We start from the raw sequence: 10,179 nt of genomic DNA, 5'->3' as shown, positions 1-10,179 counted from the left end.
TAAAATAATTGATGTCAATAAAATAAAATAAAATAAAATAAAAGGAGGTGGGAAAAAATAAAATAAAATAAAAAAGAAGGACTTTGTAGTGCACTCAAGAAATTATTCAATTTGGGGTCACTAGGACCATAAGGTTGCGCTTGTTCGGGGAGGCTTTTTGGAACAGTAGAACCACAAAAAGGGAAGAGAGGCCTTTATTGAGAACATGGAGAGGACCACAGGAAAATGGCAGGGGTCCTCTCACTTGAGACAAGGGGGGGGAGGACTGTATAGGCTTTTGCTAGGGGCGGAGTTTGGGGGCGGGCTCAGTGGCACATAAGGAGCTGATTGGGACTTCCCCTGTGTGTGGGAAGGGTAAGAGGAAGTAGTGTTCAGGGCTGGGAGTGGGGTGGAAGGTGGAAAAGGAGGAAGTGATCACTGGGAAGATAAGCTGTTGGCTTCTGGGTCGCAGCCATGTTGAGTAGGCGCCATCCGATTTAGCAGTTCATACTCAGGCGGGACCCTGTCACACTCACCATGCTGGTCTGGGCCACACATACCCTTCCTCAGAAAGGTTAAAATGGAGGGCAATGACGTAGCCCAGGGGAAGAGCATTTGCCTACTATACCTGGGGCTCCGGGTTTGATCCTCAGGAGAGAAACAGAGAGAGAAAGGGACAAAAAGGAGACAGGTCATTATTTATTTATTTATTTATTTATTTATTTTGAGAGGCAGGTCTTGATAGAGGCCACCAAAGTAACCAAATTAGAAAAACCAAGTCTTCAGAATCCAGACTTATCAGAAATAGATGATTAAAATGGTCCCAAAATTCTGATTCACCCCAAGGTTCTTGTGTCCGTTCTACCGATATATTTAAGGCTGGTTTGCACCCTCCCATCATGCCCTTGGCAGTGAAGGACGCCCATAGGCTCCAGCCTACTCCACCTAGCTGGCTAAGCAGAAGGAGCTGCAGAGCCGCGCACCACAGGGCTTGCAAGCACCGGAGGCCAGGGGCCGCAAGTATGGCTTTTCAAAGGGCTGACCCTGCTGGGGCTGGTCGCTGGGCCAGCAATGGGGTGCTGCAGCCCTCCGAAAGCAATGAAACTGAGACCCAGAAGAGTCAAACTCACAGCGAAAGTGGAAGGAGGAAGGGTAGGCGGAGATACCTGCAGGGTGCTTTCCGTTGCCTGGTCCTTGCTTAGATGTTAATCTCAAGACTCCATTATCAAAAGTTTCATCATTGACAGGAATGTGTTCTGGGGGATCCCACAGTAACCTGTTCTTTCCTCTTTCCTTTCCATGGACTTTACCCCCACTACCTCTGGCACTCAAAGCAGGGCAAAGAGAATGTGTTAATGGGATCAGAGAAGGTGAGGAAGCCCCAGGTGCGATTCCAATCGCAGGTCACAGGCACTGTGAATCCATGCTCAGGTCTCCGGCCCTTAGAGCCCACATAGTCCAGAGTTCAGTGGCAGGAGGAGGTACATACACGAACAGTGTGGGGAGTGTGCGTGTGTGTGTGTGTGTGTGTGTGTGTGTGTGTGTGTTCCTGGGAATTGAGCCAAACAGAGGCCTTCATGCTGAGCTACATTCCCAACCTTTGCGAAGTCATGAAGAAACCTCCTCAGGCTGGGATTCTCCTGCCTCGGCCTCCCATAGTGCTGGGATTGTAGGTGGACACAACCACCCCTAGATTAACCCAGAGTTCATACCTGGAAGGAAGTGGCCAGTCCCCTGCTTGCACCTTCATGCTCCTGTCACCTGTTTCACCAGTGCTCTGGCTGTCCCCATCTCCTTTAGCTCCCACCACCCCAGCCCTGCCCTAGGGCCTTCTCTCAAGCTAGGAGGTGCCCAGAAGAACAGACTCATTCATCCACTCTGCCTTCTCCAGGAAAACTCCTACAGCCCACCGCGCTTCCCCAGTAGCCTGACTGGGCCTTCACGTGTCCTTTGAGTGCCGCCCTTGGGTCCACCCGGGAAGCCCTCGCCTTGCCTCTGCGTCCCCTGCTCTGGGCACTGCCTCAGTCCAGCACTTTTTGCACATGGGGCCTGCAGAGCTCCTCGGGGCCTGAGGGGGTTTCTGCCCTGCCTTCTTCCCACATCTAGCTCCTCCAGGTCAGGGCTGCTGTCTTTTCCTTCTTCGCGTCCCCAGAATTTAGTGTGGTGTGTGGGAGCAATGTTCAATTTGTGGAAACTTTAAGCAGGGTCAGAGAAAATGGGGGAGAAGCTAGAGAGTTAACAGAAACTTCAGAGAGGTTCTTTCCAGTAGTTCTCAGAGTGGGCTGGAGCCCCTTAGAGGTCCCCAGTGCCTTTCCAAGGGGCCTACAACTAAGATTACTTTCATAGTAATACTGTGACTATTTTCTTTTCTTTTTTTTTTTTTAATTTTTATTTATATGTGTGTGTGTGTGTGTGTGTGTGTGTGGCCAGCTCAGCCCACCAGGGGGCGGGGCTGGCTGGCATGTGGTGCTGGGGGATTGAACCGCGGTCCTTGTGCTTTGCTAAGCTTGTTCTAAGTAGGTGCTTTAGACCACTGAGCCATCTCACCAGCCCCTTCTTTTTTGCCTTTTCACTCATGTTCTCTGAGGAACACACACCTGTACGCTCCAGACACCACTGAGTGACCCCACAAGAGTCACCCCACACTTAGGGCCACGCGACGCGGCGAAAGCCTTTGTGAGCAGCGCCCCTCTTCTCCATGGCTCTGCCCCGCCCCTGGGGAAAATACAGCCATTTTTCATGGCAAGTGGTACTTGCTAACACATGATAGGGTTAGTAGGTTGTTTTTATGGTACATAAATATTTAAACATTACTGGATCTGAATTTCTAATTGCCAAATGTTAACAATAGAGCCCACTGAGCCAACGTTCTTCACTGTCCTCAATAATTCTTAGGGGTGAAAAAAATGCCTGGAGACCAAAAGTTCGAGAATCTTTTCAGGTGCTTATCGTTTGCCTGTGCGGGAGACAGTGGCCCACCTTCCACCTACCCGTTCTCCGTCTCTCTTATTCCTTGAGCCTGTGTTCATGAATTTTAGGATTACTCTCAGCTCCAGATAATCCACAGAGTGTGGCTCCCTGCGGCCCTCAGTGCCGGCATGCTAATGAGCACAGACCAGCTGCGAGCAGAAGGGGGCTTAGCCGGGGTCCCTGGGCGTCCCCCACCAGGCCAGCAGGCCTGTCCTTCTTCTCCGCAGAGACTTGTGATCTCTCTTATCGCTTCAGAAATTACTTGTCCCTTCCATACAACCAGCCAGTCCACCAGCCAGTCCTTCTGTGCTTCTAGATTCTTCTTCCAAAGCAAGATTGAGAGGAGGCTGCTCCAGGACTAGCTGCATGCCAAGCCCGCCCGCCCTTGGAGATGACAGGAGCAGGCAGCAGCAGGGGGCAGGGGCGCCCTTCTCGGGAAAGCCTCACTCTCAACTCCACCCACGACACACACCCTAGGACCAGAGAATCGACCTACTAGGAGCCTGTCTAGAGGCCCCGGCTGAGCGCGACGCGCGCACATGAGGAGGTGTTGCCGTGACGAAGTGCACAAGTCACTGCTCAGTATCAAACCGATGATGGCGTTGTAAGCGCTGGAGGGCGAAGTCGCACACGAGCTGGGTTTGTTGGGAGGGCAGAGGGCAGGAGGAAGACTTTTCGGGCAGAAATGCTCCCACCACCAGCACAAAGAGTGATGATGAGGACACCCCAAGTTTAGGATGAGCGCAAGCCCGAGGCTGCAGTTCCCACCACACGCGGAGAAGCGAATGCATTGTTGATATCGCTGACATGGAATGTAAACCCCGGAAGGTGAAGCAGCGCCCCACCTAGAGCGGCAGGGCCAGACTCGCTCCCAAAGAGGCCTTGCCCTGCAGCCGGCTGGGCAGGGATCAAGTGTTCTGGGAGAGGGCTGGAAAGCAGGGGCCTGCTTCTTTCCGCTGAGGACTGTCATAGAGAAAGAAACAAGCAACTCTTCTGCGAGCCATGGAAACTGCTGGTCACAGTCGCTTCTCTCGCCAGGGGGTCATGGTGGCATTCATTTCCCACACAGTGCAGCCAGAGGACACACCAGGAAGCAGGGGCAGCCTCGGCAAACATGCTGGAGTTCTTTCTTGGCAGTGGGAGACGGGGGGGATATCTGGTTACCCCTGCCTGCAGCAGTTTCCAGGCTAGACGTGTTGGCACGCCTCCAGGGGTAGGCCCTAGGAGTCTGCCGGGCTCTGGGCCTCAGTGCTGCAGCCAACCCAGGCGCTTCCTGAAGAGTGGTGACCCCACTGCCACTCAGGATGCCCTGGAGAGGAGGTGGAGGGCAGTCCAGAGAGAGGAGCCCCTAGTCTCCTTAGTTTGTGCAAGGAAGAGCCCAGCTTGACCCAGATTAACTCCCACTTATCTTGCAAGTGGCAGAAGGTGCAGGTGACCCTCTCAGGCTCCTACGAAGCAGCCCACTCTCCAACTTCACACTCCACTGTATTTGCCAGACTTGGCCACAGGCAGAGACACCTTGCACTTGTTTGCTTTAAGAATGTGCGTGGCTCCTTTTCTTTCCTAAAATCTCAACTACCCCACAACCAGCCCAGATCAGCAGAGAACTCAGCCCTGCAAACGGCCTAGGATGCCACTGAGACACACTGGCCACCAATGGGTGGTAAGTCTGTTCTGGCGAGGTGGCGCTGCATCTGACAAGGGCAGGACCAAGGTAGCTCTGCTAGAGTCTTGCTTACGCATAAGTGTAGATGCAGGGCTCCCTTCACGTGGACTCAGAACACGTGGCCCTGTCCTTCAGTGCACACACACTCCTGAACTCCCATGCCACATGTCACCCCATCCTGTCCTGACATTCTGGAGCTGCCATTGCTTCTGTGGTATCCGGGATGGACAGCCAGCCTGTGAGGAGACTGGGTCTGCTTTTGCTTTGAAGACACTGTGACTACTTAAAGGATTCGGCTCCTTCCTTTGTACTGGCTGTTAGAAAGCTATGAGTGCTGGGGAGATAGCTTGGCAGTCTAACCGCCTGCCTGGCAAGCACAAGGACCCGGGTTCAATCCCTGGTACCGCAGGTTGTGCCAGCCGCTGAAACCAGGCATGGTAGCGCACACCTGTAATCCCAGTGCTGAGGAGGCTGAGACAGGAGGATCACTATGAATCCAAGCTGCATAGCAAGACACTGGATCAAATAATAAATAAATAAAAGATTAGAAAACATCAAGATAAATTAATGGCTCCCTAGAACAAGGGAGTACAACTTTGAGGTTCATATTTGCCCAAATATTTTTCTATTTCTTTCCCTTTTTATAAGGATGGAAAAGAATTAAGTGTGCCGATATACCTAACGCTCAAACACAGTGCCTGACACTTTACAGTTTATCTCTTCAGTAAAGTAAGTTATTTGAATGGTAAAGACTGTAAGCTAGAGTAACCCAGAGGTGACTTTGAGCTGCGGCTGATTAAAGCTGGCTTCCCAGTGTAGATGACAGAGAGGACATGTCCAAGGGCCTGAGCCATCCAGATCTCTTAACCCAGGGGACCTTGTTTACCAAAACTCACCCAGCATAGCACGTGTGGGACAAGCAGAGACTTGTGTCACACAAGACGCAAAGAGAATGGTAGAATCTAAGAAGGACGGGTGCCAGAGTGGGGTTTGGTGTCAGAACAGGAGATCAGGGTTCATCTTGTAAGAAACAGGAGCCAGAGCAGGCTCTGTGCAGCAGTGACCTCGTGCAAGAACAGGTGTTCATCGGGCCAGGGAGATAGCTCAGAGAATAAGCACTTGCCTGGAGAGCACAGGTCCTGAGTTCAATCCCCAGTACTGCAAAAAAGAAGAAAGAAAGAAAGAAAGAAAGAAAGAAAGAAAGAAAGAAAGAAAGAAAGAAAGAAAGAAAGAAAGAAAGAAAGAAAGAAAGAGAAAGAATATGTGTCCATTGGGATAGGACATGCAACAAGCATCCTTGATTTTTCTATAGCACAAGGTCTGTCTGTTGCTCCAGATACAAGGGACACAGTTTGTCCACTGTGCCTCTGGCCCATTTTGATTTCACTTGGGGACTCATCGAGAGCACTGTGTTGTTGCAAAAGGGAAAAGCACCTGGAAGCCACACACTGCTGCCTGAAGTCTTCCTGCCTGAAGGGCAGGACACACGTTGCATTCGCTAAGGCAAGTCCTCCATCGGGTCGGCTGAAAGCAGGATGGGGCACACGACCACAGGAAGGTGTGGCAAGTACCTGTGGACAGAAGCATAACCTCCTTGGGACACCTGGCATCCTGGCTAAGATGGTAGCTGAAGATTAAAAACCTCGCGCCGTAATGCTGCTCCGTCCCGATGACCTGCATTTACGAGGACTCCTTTTTCTGTGAATGGTGATGCTTCAGTATTCACTTGAAATTCACGTAGATATCACCCCTACCTAGGATGTCTCCATTAGCTGATTAAAAGGGAAGGGTTCCCCTCAGACCTGGTTCTCCCCCGAGACTGAGAAATAAATATAATATTTCTTTTCCGAGTTACTACTCAGGCATCTTGGTTGAGGTGAGCCCTGTGGTTCTAGTTTTATAATTTTGTAGCCTGCTGCGATTTCTGGCCTATTGATTAATGGGTCTCTCTCTCCCTCCACCACCAGCGACCTTAATCTTTTCTTAATTGCTTTAATGGCTGTTCGGCTTCCCTCTCCTGCCTTCCCCCACAACGTTGCTGTTGTACAGCTTTTGTGTCTTAACTTGATTCTCTAACCGAGGACTTTGCAGGCCAAAGAAAGGTGAGTTCTCGCTTTGCTTACCCCCTTTCCCGTATTTTCCTCTTTTGCTTTCTTCAGCTGTTTTCCCACTTCCTAGCCAGGATGGAGGCATTGTCTGAGATAATTGAGCAAAACCAGAAAAAATAAGCAAAAACATAGTGAGAGGAGTTCAGTGTCAGGTTCTCCAAGTGGTTCCCCAAGTGACTGTGGCATCTGTGCCATCCACACAAGTCTGGGTGACAAACCACTCCCTCCTGTGTTGCTTTCAGGGCCAGCAGCCAGGCAAGCAGCTGCCCCTCCCCTACACTGAGGAGGATCCCAGGTCCCTCCAGAAATGGGAGGCGGGTGGGGGGCATCCACTTTCATCTGACCTTCTTTGGGGCTTTCTCTTTAGAGGAGCTACCTCAAATATGCATCATTTGTTTATTTCTTCCTTGATTCATTCACCAACGCAACAGTAGAGCCAACTGACCATGCACTGGAACCCCCGAAACATGAGTCAAAATAACCTTCGCTTCTCTTTAGGTTGCTTATTCTTGGCATTTTGTCACAGCAATGGAAAGTTAACTAGCAAAGTCTAAAGAGTCCTGTGGCATCCACGCCCCCCACTTGACACCAGACATTGCCTTCGCGCCCAGTGTGTGATGATGTCTGGGCTTGTGAGGGCATCTTACCCCATGCCCTTTGCCAGGCATCCTGAAGTGTCTCCATGGGCGCCAGGGGCCTGGGAGCCCTGCAGACTGGCCTGACTCTGTGCCCATACACCAATGAACAGAGTGTAGGGATCTGAGGAGAGGACCAAACCAACCCTCCCGGCTCTGCTGTGCCTACAGGGTGAGCCAGGCCTAAGGGGCGTATCTCTGGTCTTATTAATGCTTTTGTGGGAGGCACAAAGGAAAGGACCGTGGACTCCACAGGACTCCAGCCACCGAGACCGGGCATGGTGGTGCACGCCTGCAATCCCAGCACTGGGGAGGCTGAAAATAGGAGGATCACTATGAGTCCGAGCTGCATAGTGAGACCCTGTAGACCCTCTACTAAATACAGAAATATTTCAAAGTTGTTTGTATCTAAACAATCTGTCTTTTCAGGTCCTCGACTATGTATCACTAGCAGTAATATAAACATTACAACATAGACCCTTCATATTACTTTTTTTAAAAGAAGACACTGGTGAGATGGCTCAGTGGTCTAAAGCACCTATTTAGAACAAGCTTAGCAAAGCACAGGAACCACGGTTCAATCCACCAGCACCACATGCCAGCCAGCCCGCCCCCTGGTGGGCTGAGCTGGCCACACACACACACATACACACACACACATAAATAAATAAAATGTATTAAAAAAAATAAAAGAAGACGTGAAATAGGAAGTCAGGGAGATGGCCCAGTGGAATAAGCGCTTCCCTGGCAAGCACAAGGGCCTGAGTTCAATCCCCGGTTCCGCAAAAAAAAAAAAAAAAGAAGACATGAAATGTTAACTATCACCTGAAATTACCCTCTCGTCTTGCCTCTTCCTTTCCAAAGGTGACCAGTATCTGGAAGGGGGTAATTATGATTCCAGCACATTTGAAAGAAATTTTATTATCTATATAGCTATAAATAATATATGCTTGAGGTGGGGAGATAGCTCAGTGGAATAAGTGCTTGCCTGACAAGGGCAAGACCCTGAGTTCCATCCCTGGTACCACCAAAAATAAAAATAAAATAAATAATAATAATAATAATAATAATAATAATATATGCTGCTTTCAAGGGCTTAAAACTGCATATGATGGGGCTGGGGAGATGGTGAAGTAGAATAAGCGCTTCCCTGGCAAGCACAAGGGTCTGAGTTCAAACCCCGTTTCCGCAAAAAAAAAACAAAACCTGCATATGATGACACCATATTTTACGGATCTTTTTGAAAATTCCTTTCCACTCAATTTTTTTTTTTTTTTTTTTTTTTTTTTTGGATAAAGGCTCTCACTGAGCCGTTTGGTTGTAGTGATCCTGCTGTCTCAGCCTCCCCAGCACTGGGATTACAGGCATGTGCCACCATCTCTGGTTTCAGTGCATGCAGTACAGGGGATCAAACCTGGGTCCTTGTGCTGGCCAAGCAGGCGCTCAGACCACCAAGCTATCTCCCCAGCCCTCTCTGTTCAAACCCTACTCCACAACTTCCCCCTGTCAACACGTGTTAACTGCTCTGAGAGTGGAACACTGTTAAGTTATCCACCTCCTTAAGGGCCAGAGAGTGAATATTTTATGTCATAAAATCTTTTTCAATGACTGTGTGAAAGACAATGGTGACCGACAGCGGGACAGCTCCTGCCTCATCAGTGTTCTAGTAAAAAAATTTTGTTATGTATTTCATAATTCCCAAAATATTATTCTTTTGATTTTTTTTCAGGGCTCATCCACTAGGAAAAAGTTGGCCAGAGACGGGGGCACGGCTTCATACTTCTCCTGTCACCAACAGTCCCACAGGGCTCATCTGAGCACATTCCTGATCGGCCTGCGAATGTCTGTCCCTGGGACATGGCCTGTGGCATCCCTGGCTGTGTCCTTCACCCCGGTGAGGCGCTGTGAGTCGCTCCGCAGCATCTCAGACCTGAGTCTGACCCTAGAGGCCACATTCTCACCACAGCTCGGGCGCTGGCAGATCACTTCACTGTTTGGCCAAACAGCAGAGTGTGGTGAGCAAGATCCTACTGGGGTTTTAACTTGTGTTTCCCTGAGAGATGGAGATACTCCCAAATGATTACCAGTCAGGTCTCTCCCACAGTGAATTTTCCATTACTATTCATTGCTCTTTTTTCTGTGGGATTATCATTTCTTTATTGAGTTGTAGAGGGTTTTTTTAATTTCTTTCTTTCCTTCCCTCCCCTCCCCGTTCTTTTTTGGTGCTGGAGACTGAATCCAGGGCCACGAACATCATGGTAGGCAAGCACTCTATCACTAAGTCATACTTCGAGCCCCTGTAGAGGTGCTTTAGATAGACTTTTCTCAGCCCTGGTTTCCTGGGAATGTTAATAGTCCCTACATCGATGAGTGGCGGTAAGAACCAATAGAAATGAGTGTCATTCACGCAGAGCTCTGCCTCTATGCCACAGAACAGGTATCAGCAGAGAATCACGTTCCCAGAACTAGTCTCTGAGGATGTGCTTGTGGGCTTGAAGAAACAATGTGCTAGATGACACAGGAAGGAAGGCAAGGCAGGAAAGGAGCCCCCAGGCACGACCGATGCTCCTGGGCCGTGTTCTGCAAAGAGCTGCGTGGGCATCACTGCTCACAGGGAGGGGCAAGAGAGCCTGGCCCCCTAAATGGAAGGGGGAAGATTAAAAAGACAAAACAAGATCCAGGGATGTAGCTCGCCTAGCTTGCATGAGGCCCTGGGTTCAATCCCTATTACTACAAACAGAAACAAAAGGAAACACACACACACACACACACACACACTCATGCACGCACGCACACGCAAGCGCATACACACACACACAAC

The sequence above is a fragment of the Octodon degus genome, unplaced genomic scaffold (genome assembly GCF_000260255.1).
Source record: "Octodon degus isolate 3935 unplaced genomic scaffold, OctDeg1.0 scaffold00020, whole genome shotgun sequence".
NCBI lineage: Eukaryota > Metazoa > Chordata > Mammalia > Rodentia > Octodontidae > Octodon > Octodon degus.
Note: the sequence above shows the minus strand (reverse complement) of the source record.